Raw genomic sequence first — 16552 nt, forward strand, 5'->3', positions numbered from 1 at the left:
TCGGCCCAGGGTGTCATCCTGGAGACCCGAGATCGAGTCCCACGTCGGGCTCCTTGCATGGAGCCTGCTTCTCCCTCTGCTTGTGTCTCTGCCTCTCTCTCTCTCTCTGTGTCTGTCTCTCATGAATAAATAAAATAAAATCTTAAAAAAAGAATGTATCCAGAGCTTAATTGTTTTGTGTTAAGAAAATACACTCTGAAAAAGAAAAGAAAAGAAAAGAAAAAATACACTCTGACTTCAACATTTTGAAGTTTGTTGAAACTTGCTTTATGGTCCCGAAGATAATTGATTTTGAAATTTTGGAACAAGTCTCAAATATTTGCTGACAAAGGATGCATAATTCTAGAGCTCTTCAGTGCAATGTTTTAAATACTGTGCTTAGGGGCCCCTGGGTGGCTTAGTTGGTTAAGCGTCTGCCTTCAGTTCAGGTCATGATCTCAGGGTCTTGGGTCATGATCCCGGGTCAGGCTCCCTGTTCAGTGGGGAGCTTGCTTCTCCCTCTCCTTCTTCCCTCCCCCTTATCATGCTCTCTCTTTATCTCTCTCTCTCTCTCTCTCTCTGTCAAGTAAATAAAATCTTTAAAATCAATGAATCAATATGCTGATTAGATCAAGAATATTATATAAATCTATATTATTGCTGGTTAAAAAAACTTGTTCTATTAAGTTTTTAACTAAGAGAACTATGTTAAAATCTCATATCACACATGTGGATTTGTCTCATTCTCCTTTCTATTCTGTTACTGTTTGTTTTATATTTTTTGAGGCGATGCTATTTCATACATGACATTTTAAATTAAAATGTCCACTTAGTGCCTTTAACTTTTATCGTTAAGAAGCGACTTAAAGAAAATCTCTACTGATATTTTTTGCCTTCAAAATAATTTGGTTTGATATTAACATAGCCCTACCAGCTTTTAAAAATATCCATAATTGTGTGTGAACATATTTTTCTGTGGTTTTACTTTTGATCTTCTTTGCATTTCTGTAGTTTAGATTTGTCTCTTTAAATAGCATATATTTGGATGCTGGCTTTTCCCCCCTACCTTCATAATCTTCTTCTAGTTTAAGGAAGTTACTGGCTTACTTTTATTAAAATTCTCACCTTATTAGTATAAGGTCTACCTATACTGGGTTTGTCTACCTTTGTCTACCTATTCTGGGTTCTTTTCTTGCTTTCTTTTAGAACAGCTGAGAATTTTTTAAGCTCTTACTTTGAAATTATTTTTTTTAAAGATGTTATTTATTTATTTGAAAGAAAGAGCATGAGAGGGAGAGAACACAAGCAAGGGATGGGTAGAGAGAAAGGGAGAAGCAGGCTCTCTCCTGAACAGGGAGCCCAAGGTGGAACTCAATCCCAGGACCCCGGGATCAAGACCTGAGCCGATGGCAAATGCTTAACCAACTGAGCCACCCTGGTGCCCCTTATTCTGAAATTATTTTAGATTTTTAGAATGGTTGTGAAGATAAAAAGTTTCTGTATACCCTCCACCTAGCATCTCCTAATGTTAGTGTCTATGTGACCATCACATAAAAAACCCATGGAGGTTTTTCTTTTTTTAAGATTTTATTTATTTATTCATGAGAGACACAGAGAGAGGCAGAGACATAGGCAGACGGAGGAGCAGGCTCCATGCAGGGAGCTCGATGTGGGACTTGATCCCAGGACTCCAGGATAGTTATCCAGTTAGTTATCACAACTAACAAATTAAAGCAAAGCTATTAACTAAACTACAGACTTTATTTGGATTTTAGCAGTTATATCAGTTTCTATTGCTATTTAACAAATTGCCATGAAAAATAGAAAAGCAGCTTAAAAAGCATGGTTTCTATAGGTCAGAAGCTTGGGTGTGGCTTAGGTGGGTGTTTTCTTTCTTTTTAAAGATTTTATTTATTTATTCATGAGAGACACACAGACAGAGGCTGCTGATGCAGGACTCAGTCCCAGGACCCCAGGATCACAACCTGAGCCAAAGGCAGATGTGCAACCATTGAGACACCCAGGTGCCCCTAGGTGGGTGTTTTGCATCAAGCCCTATCAGGCTGCAGTCCAGGTGTCAACCAGAACTGTGGTCTCATCAGAGGCTCAAGGGGGGAAAAATACTCTTAGGCTCCCATGAAGTGTTGTAGGAATTAATTTCCTGCAGCTCCAGAACTGAGGCTTCCAGATTTTTGCTAGAGACCACCCTCAGCAGCTAGAGACTTTCTACAGATTCTTGCTATACGGGCTTCTCCAACATGTCCATTTGCTTCCTTACAGTATGCTTCCTCAGAGTTGGCAATAGAACCAATTCAAGTCTGCTAGCAGGGTGGAGTTGTATTTATCAAAATGTAATTGTGAGATTAATGTTCCATCACCTTTGCCATGCTCCACGGTATAGGAACAGGTCCTAGGTCCCACCACACTCAGCGGGAGGGTCGGCACAAAGGACATAAAAGCAGGGGGTGGCAATAATGGGGCAACCCTAGCACTTGTCTACCATTCCAGTTTTTCTACTATTTTTAAAAAAATTTCTTCCAGGATTAAAACCAACACACTGTAGTACATTCAGTCATCATAATGCATCTCAATAATCTCTTCCAACCTACGACAGCTTCTTTGACTCACCTTGTTTTTCATGACCTTGGCACTTATAAAAAGAGCTGGTCAGATATCTTGTTCCCCAATTTGGAGTTTCCTGATGTTTTCTTAATATTAGACTTGGGTTATGGTTTTTTTGTGTGTGCGTGTGTGAAGAACATCACAGAGGCAAAGCACTACTTTCCTCGCATCCTATCAGGGCGCTCAAAATATTAACATAACTTGTTATTGGTGATGTGAACTTTGCAGACATGTCTCCCAGGTTTCCTCACTGTGAAGTGACTGTTTTCTCCTCTCCATGCTGTACTTGCTAGAAGCAAGTGACTGAGTTCAGCCTGTACTCAAGGGGAGGGGAGTTAGCTCCATCTCTTGGAAGGAGGAATGTTAAAAATTTTATGGATATATGTGAAAATTGACATGGAAATCAGGAAATAATGTGGGTGAGAGAGTTGGATGCTATACAACTATCCATTAGTCATTGAAGTTTCTTCTACTATTCTTTTTAAAAGTTTGTTTATGAGTTTTAGTAATCTCCACACCCAATGTGGGGCTCGAACTCATGACTCTGAGTTGCATGCTCCTCCGACTGAGCCAACCAGGTACCCATCTTTTTTTTTCTTAAGATTTTATTTATTTATTCATGAGAGACACAGAGAGAGAAGCAGAGGGAGAATGGGCTCCATGCAGGGAGCCTGATGCAGGACTTGATCCCAGGACCCCGAGATCATGCCCTGAGCCAAAGGCAGATGCTCAACCACTGAGCCATCCAGGTGCCCCCAGGTACCCCTCTTCTACTAATTTTAGCACTCACAACTCAGAAAGTTTAGCTATTTGCTTTTTCCCTCCTCTGCTGATAATATGGATGTTATATACTCCGTTTCTATAATTCAGTTCCTACACAGTTACGTATAATGAAACTTATTAACCTCCATGTTTTGGGATGCCTGGGTGGCTCAGTGGTTTAGCGCCTGCCTTCGGCCCAGGGTGTGATCCTGGAGTCCTGGGATTGAGTCCCACATCGGGCTTCCTGCATGGCACCTGCTCCTCCCTCTGCCTAGTCTCTGCCTCTCTCTCTGTCTCTCACGAATAAATAAAACCTTTTTTTTTTTTAAACCACTCCATGTTTTATTAAAATCTTTATACTGCATTTTCAAATAATACAAGGAGCTCAAAACCACTTAAGTCCATCCATTGCATTCCTGCCTTACCTGCTATTTTTGTGTACTATTTTGAGTTTGTCTTTTTCATTTATTTATTTTATCCGAACAGATCAGTGAGTAATATCATTGGTGTGTGTGTGTGTGTGTGTTTGAAGTTACCCTCTAGTTACTTTTGCTTACATATTTACCACTGTATTCCTTCTCGCCTTTCAAATCCTATCCCAGATGGCTCTCTTATTCTGAAGAATATTCTTTAGAATTTTCTTGAGTGAGCATTTGCTAGGAATGGACTCTCAGTTTTTGTTTATCTGAGCATGTTTTAATTTTGTCCTCATTTTTTTTGCAAGATATTTTCCCTAGGTATAGAATTCTAACTTGGCAGTTATTTTCCTCGGCATACTGAAAATCTTTCTTTGGTGACCTGGTCTCTGTTGTGCCTGTAAAGGAGTCACTTGCACATCTTACTGTACTTGCTTTAAGGGAGGTCTCAGTGATTGCATTCTTTTTTCCTTTCTGTCCTCCTATTCTGCTCAGTGGTCAAACAGCTATCTTGGCACTCCTCAGGGAAATGGAAGGAGGTTGTGACTTGTGTGTAGACCCCCATCATCCTAATCCTGAGAGTGTGGTTCTTTAGGGTCCCAGTTTAGCATAGGCAGGGTCATTTATCAGGTTGTGTTCCTTAGTAGGACGTGAGCCTTGACTATGTTCTTTCACCAATAGGTGCTAAACTGACGCTGAGGTGAGGGTGTCAGCAATGCTCTCAGGGCACATGAGAGGTTTGGTGCTCTGATAATGTGCCTCCTCTAGGTACTGACTTTCATCCAAAAATTGGCTCATAAACTTCCTGATGTCTTGTGAGCTCTACTAGACAAACAAGATTGTTGTTACTTAAAATTTGGCATTTCTCATGATTTTTAGAGGAAGGGTTTATCTGTATGACCTGGTCCATCATTAACCAGGGGCCAGAACTTGACAAAGGCCACTGAATCACTAAGGTTTATAGATTAACAGTGACTGGGCCAGCAGGATCATTTGTCAGATACAAGTTTGAAGGAAAGTCACATTTGATTAAGAGTGGCTACTAGTCCCTCCCTTCCCTTTCTGGAGTGATTATCTCTACCTGCCCCTGTATGAAACTCTTGATGTACATTGTCTCCTTTGATTTTCAAAACATATATATGAGGTACAGCCTATTTTTATTCCCACTCAACAGGGGAACAAAGAAGAAAAAAGCTACTCAAACCAGGTCTGCCTGATTTCAGGCTTTCTCTGGGCAAATACTCTTACTTGTAGGGCGTCCCAAATTAAGACAAAAGTTGATGTTGAATTGGGCAGAGAGACTCCTCTAATTAATTATCTTGGACAGAGCACTTCATACCTATTAGGGTGACTCGTATTTAAAACATGGAAAATGTTGGTTAGGCTGTCCAGAAATTGGAACACATATATTGCTGGGTGAGGGAGGGGCACATGAAAAATGGTGCGGCTGCTGAGGGAAATAGTTCAGTAGCTCTTCAAAAAGGTAAACATCGAAAACACCATACGATCCAGTAGAAACAGGTATAAACCCTGTCGACCAACAGAAGACCAAACTGGAAGCTGCAAAATAAAATGTGTGCCTTTATTTAGGGGGTTTGCGGGGGTTTGTCATCTGGGAGCCAATGAGTCAGCTGAAATCAAAGGCAAGTTCCAGAAAGAAAAGGACATTAGATTTTAAAAAGAGGATGGAGGGAATTTGTGTAAGTTGTATTGAAGGAAATGTGACTGGTGCTGGTCTAGCTACAGTTACACTCATCTGTAATCTGTACCTAAGTGATTACCAGGGCTAGTTTTTTTTTTTTTTTTTTTTTTTTTTTTTTTTTTTTTAACCAGGGCTAGTGTTAGACAGAAAGTCCACTTATGTCCTTTCTAAGATGCAGCAGATGCCTTGGCTTTTAGCTGAGATGAACAACAATTTTAAGAATTTGAGAGAGAAGATACACACAAGTCCCCTTTCCCTTCTGGCGCCCTAGCTCCATTGCAAATGACTCTTTTAGCCATGCTTACTTCATTTTGAACCTTCATCCACAAACCCAAAAGAACCATGAGCAGAGACCCAAACAGATTCGTTGGGAATGTTCCTAATAGTATTACTCATAACAGCCAGAAGACGGACACATCCCCAAAGCCCATCAACAGATGGATACACATAACAAATGGATAAAAAAAATGTGGTAGATACACACAATGGAATATTTTTCAGCCTTGAAAAGGAGGGACATTCTGATGCATGCTACACCACGGATGAACCTTGAGAACATTGTGCTAAGCAAAATAAACCGGTCACAAAAGGACAAACATATGATCCCCCTTATACAGGGAACCTAGAACAGGCAAATTCATAGAAACAGAAAGGAGAATGGTGGTTAGTAGGAGCTGGGAGGAGAGGGGAATGGGCAGTTATTATTTAAGGGGTACTGAGTTCGGTCTGGACATAAAGAAAAATTTGGGAACAAAGTAGTAGCAGTTGTAAGTCATTGTAAATGTTCATAAGTTGCTGAATTTAAACTTAAAAATTGTTATGTTTTTCACCACAATAAAACATACCATCAAAACAACATAAATGCAGTAAATCGTTTTAAAAAATGCATCTCATTGATATGAAACATTTCATTCCCTATATCCTATCCTGACCCAGTTCTAAAGCAACATCACTTTGGGCTACAGAAGAACACGGTTCATAATGCCATGGCCATTTCCTGAGAAATCATCCATGTAGGTTTTAGAAGTTCCCAACCAACGCAGTTCATCTATGCTTAACTCATGATGGATTTGAAATGATGCACCAAATTTTAAAGAAATCTGCTCAAAAGGATAAATAGATCAGGGAATTAAAGAGAAAGGAAAATCATATTAGGAGAATATGTAAAAGCCAGGGGTCAATTTTTCACCAAGAAATGCATCACCTGTTCCTCATGGGAAGCTGAAAAAATCCTCTAGGTTTGGCTCTTGAATTTCTATGGGCCCAGATCGTGGGAGAAGAAGGAATGGCTCCAGGACCCAGGGTTCAGACATAAAAAACATTGTGTGGTGGAATTAAAGACCGCCATCCCAGAGATGGAAACATGAGGAATTTTGCATGACTCTTTCCTGTAACATTTGTCTGCGGGCTTAACCCACAGCACAGTTCAGGGGAAGCAATTCAGGAGGGTAGAAGTCTCAATTATAGAACTCAGCAAATATTTCTTGAGTCACTAAGCTGTCGCCATAAATGGAACAAATTCTTTTCCCCCCTCTCCATCTTTTCATAATTGAAAAGAAGTCCTCAGTTGGCAGACCACATATTTTTCCAGTTCAGGGGAGGTTTTGCATCTCCCCAGTGTAGTACCCCCAGCCTGATTTATGCATTTCTTTTGCTTGCTTGGTCTCTGCCGACATGTATTTGCAACCTCTGAATGCATTTTTAGCTCTTAATTATGACTGTACAAGAAGCTTACACCCTGACTTTTGTTATTACTCCCTGGTCGAGGTTCTTCTGTGCCATCACCTTTGACATTGCATTGATACAAAAGCCAATTAATGAATTGAATGGCCTTTTTACATGAGATTTGGTTTGAGACTTTATTAAAGTGTCATAGAACATAGGCACCTCTTATATGAAACATGCTGTTCTTTTTCCCCAGACTTCACTGACCTTTACCCTGAGAGGTTAGACATTAATCCGTGTCTCCCCCCAACCCACGCTGGAGGCCTCTGTCCTCATTAAATATGCATTTTTGATGTTGACAATCTCACTCTATGTTTATCGATTCATTTGATCCAATGCCATGAAGAAACCGGAAACCAGACACAATCCAATGTAATCTTACTTCTAGAATGAGCCTCTGGGATTTGTAACAGAACCTGGGAGCGCCACAGAGCTATTTTAGGCAGAAGTGTGTCTTGGCGAGGGAGCTACCAGAGTGTCTCATGCTTTACTCTCTCTCTCCCCATTCTAAGCCTTGTCTGGTGTTCTCCATAGCTGACAAAAGGAGACCCTCTGCTCTAGTTTCTCAAGTCTGCTGTGGCTGGATACCAGGACAGTTGCATTCTTGTCCTTCACCCACAAGGTGGGCTGAGACCCCCCTAGGAAGACTTAAGCTTTTCTTACAGCTATTGTACAGCTGGCAACTAATTTGCTTTTTATTCCTTTGAGGTTCTGACAATTTGGAGGACAAAAAGGAGCGAGAAGGCAAGCAGTAGGGAGGATTACAACACTTTCTCATCTTTCCCCCATCCTGCTTTCAATTTATTATCATTTTAATAGGAAAGGGGTCCTCTTCTGAAAGCAGAGCCCAGTAAGAAACCAAGCAATGAACTATTCTGGGTTCCCTAAGCAACAAAGAGGGTTTTTTTTTTCTTTTAGGACCAGAGGGAACAAACTCAAATCAAATCTGGTCTCCTGACTCCTCACATAGTCCTATGGGTATTTAAATAATTAGCTTCTGTAGACTTTCTAAATCAAGAGCTCGCTTTCTGCCCTGTGTTCTTCTTGTCTTTGCAGGGCTGCGATTGCTAAACAGACAGTAAGAAAAACAGTCCCAAACTCAGACAAAAAGCAGCCAAATAGCCACATAGCACCTGGCTTCTGTAGACATTCAGAGATGCTGATGAACTCTCTCGGGTGTTAATGAATGAAGACCTCACCATTCAGCTCAAGCTGGTTTAGGCACACCATGTGCAAAACAAGGTTCCTGCCCGACCCCCCCCCCCCCTTTTATTTATTTAGCTCATGGTATCACAGGCCATTTTCCTAATAAGCTGCTTTTATCTTTGCTTCTACTGATTCATGAAATCCTTTCCCCTTTACCTACTACTTCTCAAGAACTGAAAGGATCCCATTTGTTAAGAATCAGTAAGATTTAGGGATGCCTGGGTGGCTTAGTGGTTGAGCCTCAGTCTGCCTTTGGCTCAGGGCATGACCCTGGAGTCCCAGGATCGAGCCCCCACATCAGGCTCCCCGCAGAGAGCCTGCTTCTCCCTCTGCCTATGTTTCTGTCTCTGTATGTGTGTCTCTCCTGAAAAAAAATAAAATAAAATCTCAGAAAAAAAGAGAATCAGAAAGATTTAGTTGCCGAGAAATCTAAATCTCTGTTCTTCTGGACATGTTAGGTTATTGTGTATGTGTGTTCACATCGCTAATACAATATAGGGTACAAAGTAGTCAAGCATAAAATAGTATGGAGTAGTGCTGAGTCAAGTTTCTCGCTCTTTATCAGGATTGAATTCAACCCCTTATATCAGGGGTCATGAACACATGCATATCAGGGACAGGCAGAAACAATGAATGAGTTAACTAGTCCTGGTGTAAGTTGTCATTTCTTGGCCACCTCCTTTATGCTTGGAAACTAATAGAAAATAGGATCGAGGGGAAAACAAATGTTTTCTAGACAACTCAAGGAACCAGCCCTGCTGACACCTTGATCTTGGACTTATGGCCTCCAGAACTGCGAGAGAATGCATTTTTGTTGTTTGAGGCCACCCAGTTTGTGGCACCATGCTATGGCAGCCCTGGGGACTGAATGCAGAGACAGGGAGTGAGGTGGGGAAGGAGCCTCTCTGTGTGGTCAGCACCTGGGCCCCTGGTGCTCACCCTCATTCCTAGCAGCAAATCATGAAGTGAGGATGATACAAATCCTAACCAATATTTGTCCAGTAGTTTTCTAGTTTATGCCAATTATCCTGAAGTTAATTATTTTGCATTTCCACGCAAATTCTTCCAATGATCACTATGGACTTTGCTGAGCCAGTCAAGGAGGGAACAAGATCACTCCCTACCTTCTAGACTAAAGGTGCTGCAAGCTGTTGAAATCCGCCTGCCTTAAGTGACTTGCAAGGCAGTTAGGGCCGCTCTTTTTTAGTGGTAGTTATGATGTGGTTGGGGTTTAGTGCCTCTGGATCTTTATTCTGCAGACTTGCAATGAGATACCTCCATTTTCAAGGGTGGCAAGGTGAACACAGAGCTATGGAGGGTAATGAAGAAAAATGTATAGGTCTCAGTTTATCTGGGCGAGAAGCAGTAATCTGCATCACCACTCTTTGCGCCTCTCCAAAAAAAAAAAAAAAAAAAAAAAATTCCCTTATATAGAATCAGTGTCCTGGCAGCAACAAACATGTTGGGACACCCATACTTTAAAGGAACTTAGAGGAGAAGTGGACTTGTGATCATGATATCTATTTGTCCCCTGGGTGCTAGAGAACTAGCTAGACTATGAGCTGAAGTCACTGTGGCTCATCCATGACAACCAGTCAGCTGAATTGTGGCTCCCTGTTCATCATGCTCATTAGAAGGGACTCAGGTCATTGAAAGCAAATTTAATCTTTGAGGTTTTTTTTTTTTTTTCCTTTCTACCTTGCCAGAACTCTGAGGGTGGTACAAGTTATGTGGTTGATATTACATACGTGTTGGAAAATCTGTCCCTTAGAATGAAAATTTCAGGCTGAGTCCACGTTAAGAGATAATTCCTAGCAAAGAAATCCCCAAGTGAGACTATTTCGGGAGCAATTTTTGCTGTAATAATAATAATTCCTGTGGAGAAAAACCTCAGGCTATCTGGAGATTAGAAATATTACAGCTAAGGCAGGAGACTAGCTTATTGACCAGGGAAGGTTAAAAGAGTCAATGTGCAAGGTGGGGAGGGGGCAGTTATGGTAATCTCACAGTTGAGTGCTATGTGGTGATTGGACTGGCTTCCATGAATTAAATGGGGGCATAAAGAGGACAAAGCACACAATGAGAAGTGGCTAGATTGGAAAAGCCACACATAAGAGAGCATGTTTGATCTGTTCCCTTATCACCTTTTTGCTCAAGCATGCCACCGAGTGTTTTTCATTCTCTTAGACAGGGAGGAGGACACGGGAGCCGTGGAAAAACCCATCTGGCTCTAGGTAGAATTTGTGAACAAATGGAAGAAGCAGCCTGCTGGAGCTCAAGCAGCCTTTTCTACAATAGGCCTTGTTTTGTAAACTGAGGTAGGAGAGGGATGAGGATATATCATGGTGCCAGGGTTGAAGGCTGCTGTTCTGTGGGGGCAATGTCTTTAGCAACTGTGTCAACCAAAGCATCTTTCTGAGCCATCATTGACCGGGCTTACTGACAAAAATGTCCCTAGTACAAATGGTTACAAATCTGACAAACTAAAGCAAATCTAAAGTTCTTTTAGATATTTTAATACTGAAAATGACTTGGTAAGATTTTGCCTTAAAAACCATATGGCTAAATCGATTGCACAAATACAGGCTTTGTATTGTAATGGAAAGACCCTATAGAGGCACAAATCCTCTCCCACACTCCAGGCACACAAAATACCAAAGATGCAGATGCTTTCTCGACTCCAATATATCGAGACTAGTGTTCAGAATCCCTTACGTATTTCTACACTTAATTCTAAATATCTCTAGGTAGAACCCCCCCACACACACAAAGCCGTATTTATTTTATTTTATTTTATTTTATTTTATTTTATTTTATTATTTTATTTTATTTTTAAAAAGATTTTGTTTATTCATGAGAGACATAGAGAGGCACACAGACAGAGAGAGAAGCAGGCTCCCTGTGGGGAGCCTGATGTGGGACTCCATCCCAGGACTCTAGGATCATGCTCTGAGCCAAAGGCAGATGTTCAACCATTGAGCCACCCAAGAAAATGGTGACCCTACCAGTTAACCAACATTCTCTACTGACAGGGATTTAAGTCTGAAGGCTGCCTAAATTCTCATTTGTGATCCTGATGAAATGTTCTGGTCCTTGTCATTACTTTATGATTCAGTAACAAGTTCCTTCTCTGGATTTAGTTATACACATTCCCTGATTCTTCTATCTCTTCCAGGAGGCACAGGCAGGAGGCTCCAGTTCTCACTCTCTTGATACATTTAAGATTTATGAATGCTTTTTCCTATAAACCTTTGAACTTGATGGGTTCCTACCGAGTTGAAAGACCTCCAGGCCTCATGGAGTCCCCCATTCTTTGATATTTAAAAAAAAAGAGAGGAGGCACCTGGATGACTCAGTGGTTGAGCAGCTGCCTTCAGCTCAGGTCATGATCCCAGGGTCCTGGGGTCGAGTCCCACATTGGGCTCCTGGTGGGCAGCCTGCTTCTCCCTCTGCTTATGTCTCTGGCTCTCTCTTTGTGTCTCTCATGAATATATATATTAAAAAAAGAGAGGACATGACCTTTTCAGACACTAAACACTATATACAATTAAATTTTGTATTTTTCTGTGATTTTCACTAACTTGCGGTTATAACTTATGAAAGCTGGTCAGCTGACATTCTCTCTCAGTCACACAAAGCTTTTTAGTGGAAGTATTTATCTTTTCTATGTCCTGTATTCTTCATTAGTATAATAAATGAGTCAATATCAACAATAACCAGGCTCAATAAAAATGTATTCTATTCCCTTTACCTGCTTTGACAAATTACAAACATTTCTGTTAATTCTCACTTTTTGTACATCCTTATCGACCTTGTAGCTTTTCATATTGATGACTACGAGAGGGCACAGGCATTATCCTCTTTTTGAAGCTTAAATTATAGCAGCTTTGGCAAGTGAGACCTTTTCATACGGCTCCATTTATCTTTGAAAATGTTCTTGTTTACCCATACAAGATCTTCTAGCCCTGTCTCTGTGTGTCTGCCTCATAGATGGAATCAAGCATTTCTCCAAAGAAACTTGTATTTTTATTTTTTTTTCCCAAAGAAACTTTTTGAACAGAATTTTGGCAGTCAAGAATCTTAAGCACAATTTTGTATTTTGGGGTGATTTTTTTCATGGACTATTTTGGTAGAGACTTAAAAAAATATGTGGCGGGATCCCTGGGTGGCGCAGCGGTTTGGCGCCTGCCTTTGGCCCGGGGCGCGATCCTGGAGACCCGGGATCGAATCCCACATCGGGCTCCCGGTGCATGGAGCCTGCTTCTCCCTCTGCCTGTCTCTGCCTCTCTCTCTCTCTGTGACTATCATGAATAAATAAATAAAATCTTTAAAAAAAATATGTGGCAATACTGTATCTTATATTGATATTATATATTATATAAAAGTTACATATATTATTCATAATAAAATTATATGTGTGTAGGTGTATATACATATATAGGCATATTTTCAGATCGATTCTAGTTAAATTCTTGCTTTTAGAATGGTTCATCCTTTTCTCTTGTATAGGAAATCTTTATTCCTAAAAAAGTAAAGATAATTTCTTGTTCTGAAAACAATACAACAAATAGTTTCCAATAGCAACACAATGCAAAGAATAAAATTACTGGCTAACGTTCAAGAATTTCGGGGCATCTGGGTAGCTCAGTTGGTTAAGCATCCCACCCTTGATTTCAGCTCAGGTGGTGATCTCAGGGTCATGAGATCAAGCGCTGCGGCTCAGTGGGGGGTCTGCTTGAGATTGTCTCCCTCTGCCTCTCCCCCTGCTCATAGTCTCAATCACTCTCTCTCTAAATTAAATAAATAAATCTTTTTAAAAATAAAAAAAAAATAAAGTTCAAGCATTTTTATGTAGCTCTTTTGTCTTTAGAGTTTATCCTACACAAGATGTTCCAGCAAATTGTTTTGTCTTGGAGTCATAGATAATCACCCACCTTAGTTGGCTCTGTAATTACTCATCTGGTAGATGGTTTAGCCCACTTGTCCCAATTCCCTTTTGATGTGAGGGCAATGGTGTTCCAACAGTGGACAGTTCTATTTCTTAGGAGGTGGAGCCTTTTGGCTACTACTAGAACAGTCTTCTTGCTGGAGATAATCAGCTACCAGAGGAGAGAGAAGCATCCGCTCCACCAGACTCCCCTGAGATATGCACAAGGGGTACATTGCAACTCCATTTGTTTGTGCTACAATTCTATAATAATTATAAATACAAGACCTATCTGATGTATTTTTCAACAAACCAAATCTGACAACTTTTCTAGTAACTGTAGAACCTAGTAACTCTCCATATCTAATACTATTACTATCTATATAACAAATTACATATATTTAATTAATTATTAAATAATATAATAATTAAACATTATTATGGAATATTATTTTGTGATATTGTTTTGTAATATCATTTTGTAATTTCTGCATATATAATGATTAAATGCTATAATAATTAAAATTATTATTATGGAATATTATTTGTTACATTGTTTTGTGGTATTTTATAAATATTATTTTGTAAATTTTGTAACTTACAAAATTTATAAATTTTACAACCCAGTATTTCTGCATATTTAATATTATTCTGTATATTATTTAATGTATTTTGTAAATTATTTTATATTATTTTATAAGCACTACTAAAGCCAGTCCCATTCATAAATATGTAAAATTCATCCTACCCTCTTTTCTGAGCTATTGGGTCTTCTTTACCTTGTAAAACCTAACATTGTCCTACTAAGTTCATATATCATGTTCTGCCGGGGTTTACAATAGATACATCTAAATGAGTCTCCCAATTAGCGTCATCCTGTTACCAGCAATTGTCAGGGTTCCTATGGATGACCATGATGGGATATACTGACCTCTAGCCAATGGTCTGAAAAGGGAACATGAGAACTTCAGATGTCTGTGTCGCTCATTTGTTCCCATGTCCTGGGAACATCTGGAATACCCATGGAAGCCTTCAATCCTTGTCCAGACTAGTTCCTTGGTCTCATTATTTTCCTCTTAAAAGGTTTCAAATTTCTTTTCTGGCCGACTTTAAAGATCTTTGAACTTGGGCAGCCTGGGTGGCTCAGTGGTTTAGTGTCACCTTCAACCCAGGGCCTGATCCTGGAGACCCTGGATCGAGTCCCATGTCGGGCTCCCTACATGGAGCCTGCTTCTCCCTCTGCCTGTGTCTCTGCCTCTCTCTCTGTCTGTGTCTCTCATGAATACATAAATAAATCTTAAAAAAAAAAAGATCTTTGAACTTGATGGAACTCTGAAATGTTCTTGCAAACTCCCTGTCTTAAGACCATGCTACTCTCACCGATAACAAAATGGTAGCTAATTGAATTTTGGATTTCTCTCATGGCTTTATCTGACCGAGAATCCCAATTTTCAAGGTCATCATGAGGGCAGGACACACCTAGGTCTGAAATCTAGCTTTGCCACTTGTTAGCTGTGGGATACCAGGCAAGTTCCAGGTCCATTCTGAGCCTCTCTTTGCTCATGTTAAAATGAAGATAATACTTACACATCTATCAAGGGATTTACTGGGAGGATTAAGTACAGTAATGTATATATTATATATTATATTATATATTATATAAATATTTATAGTCACTACATACAGTCCTGCCATAGAAAAGAAGGAATTCCACATTTCAGGTCATGAGCTACCCATCTCACATAATATTTCATATAACAAAAATTCTGGCACAAATGAGCTTGACTTAAGACCTGAGCTTTAAAAAGACTTAGAATCATTACATATCACATCTGGAGGAATTCTCAGAGATCAATGAAGCCTTAGATTCCTTGGGGATAATTAATTTAATCAGGAGCAGAAAGGGACACCTGGATGGCTCAGCAGTTGAGGGTCTTGCCTTTAGCTCAGAGCGTGATCCCAGAGTCCCGGGATCAAGTCCCATGTCAGGTTCCCTACATGGAGTCTGCTTCTTCTGCCTGTGTCTCCACCTCTCTCTTCCTCTGTGTCTCTCATGAATAAATAAATAAAATCTTAAAAAATTGATATCTCTATCTTCATTACTAGTATTACAGAGTACACACCTGCACAATGAAGCTTGGGGCTCCCAAGCAGACCTGCGGCAGTGACCTGCTACCTCTCTTCTGGAGACATGCCCAGCTCATTCTCTTTAGTGCTTCTGTAGTCAGGGAGATGGGCAGAGAAGGTGCTCCCTTCCCGCCTCCACCTCTATTCAGGACAGAGTACTGTGCCTGGGATTGAGCTGTCCATGAGCTGCGAGTCAGTGTGGGTCCACAGGCAAGTAGACTTGTCCTTTTGAGTTCCTTCCTCTCTGGATCCCGATACCCAAGCTGGAAAGCTCTTTGTACCTCTTTGGTATCTCCTGGTTCTATCCATCCTGGCTGTTTCTTTCTCATTAAAGTAACTCACCACTTTATCTCCTCTTTCCCTAGCCCCTACATATTCTAGAGTCAGTGGGAGGAACACAGGCTTTTTTTGGGCTATCATCCTCATCTTTGTGTCCTCCTTAGTTTAGCTGGTTTTTTGAATCTTGCTTTCTGCTTAGGAATGAGCCATGGAAGGGTATCCTGGGGTACCCTTCCTGGGGATGAGAGAAATACATACAAAAAAACCATGCATATTACTTGAAAACTCTGCCAAAATGATTTTTATAAGTTAGATAATCCTATAGCTGAGAGAGGCAACAAATTATTATTTTATTATTTTTTTTGAGGCAACAAATTATTAGTCAACAAATCATTAGTCTAGTTCTTTCAGGTATTAGAGAGGAAACTGAAGTCCAGAGAGGATCTGCCCAAAGTCACCTGACTTTGTGACTTTGTGGCAGAGGCAACACCGTGGTCCCTATCTCCATGCTTAAAGGCCAGGATTATTTCCAGAACAGTGTGCTGCCCCTTTGTAAGAACTCAATTGCCATATTAAAAGTTCCTAATCAACCATAGATAATCTATACTGGCTTTTAGGATATTAATGAAAATGGTACAATTGGTTGCCCGTACAAGAGGAACTTGAATACTCATGTTTCTCAACTCATGTTTCTGATTCAGAAAGGAATATTTCTGGGTCATTCCAGATAGTTGGTCATTTGTCACCAAATTGAAGAAGTGGCTTAGTGGAGACGCTCCCTCTAGGTCAGTGTGTAATAAAGCAATA

The sequence above is a fragment of the Vulpes lagopus genome, chromosome 10, assembly GCF_018345385.1.
Source record: "Vulpes lagopus strain Blue_001 chromosome 10, ASM1834538v1, whole genome shotgun sequence".
NCBI classification, from domain to species: domain Eukaryota; kingdom Metazoa; phylum Chordata; class Mammalia; order Carnivora; family Canidae; genus Vulpes; species Vulpes lagopus.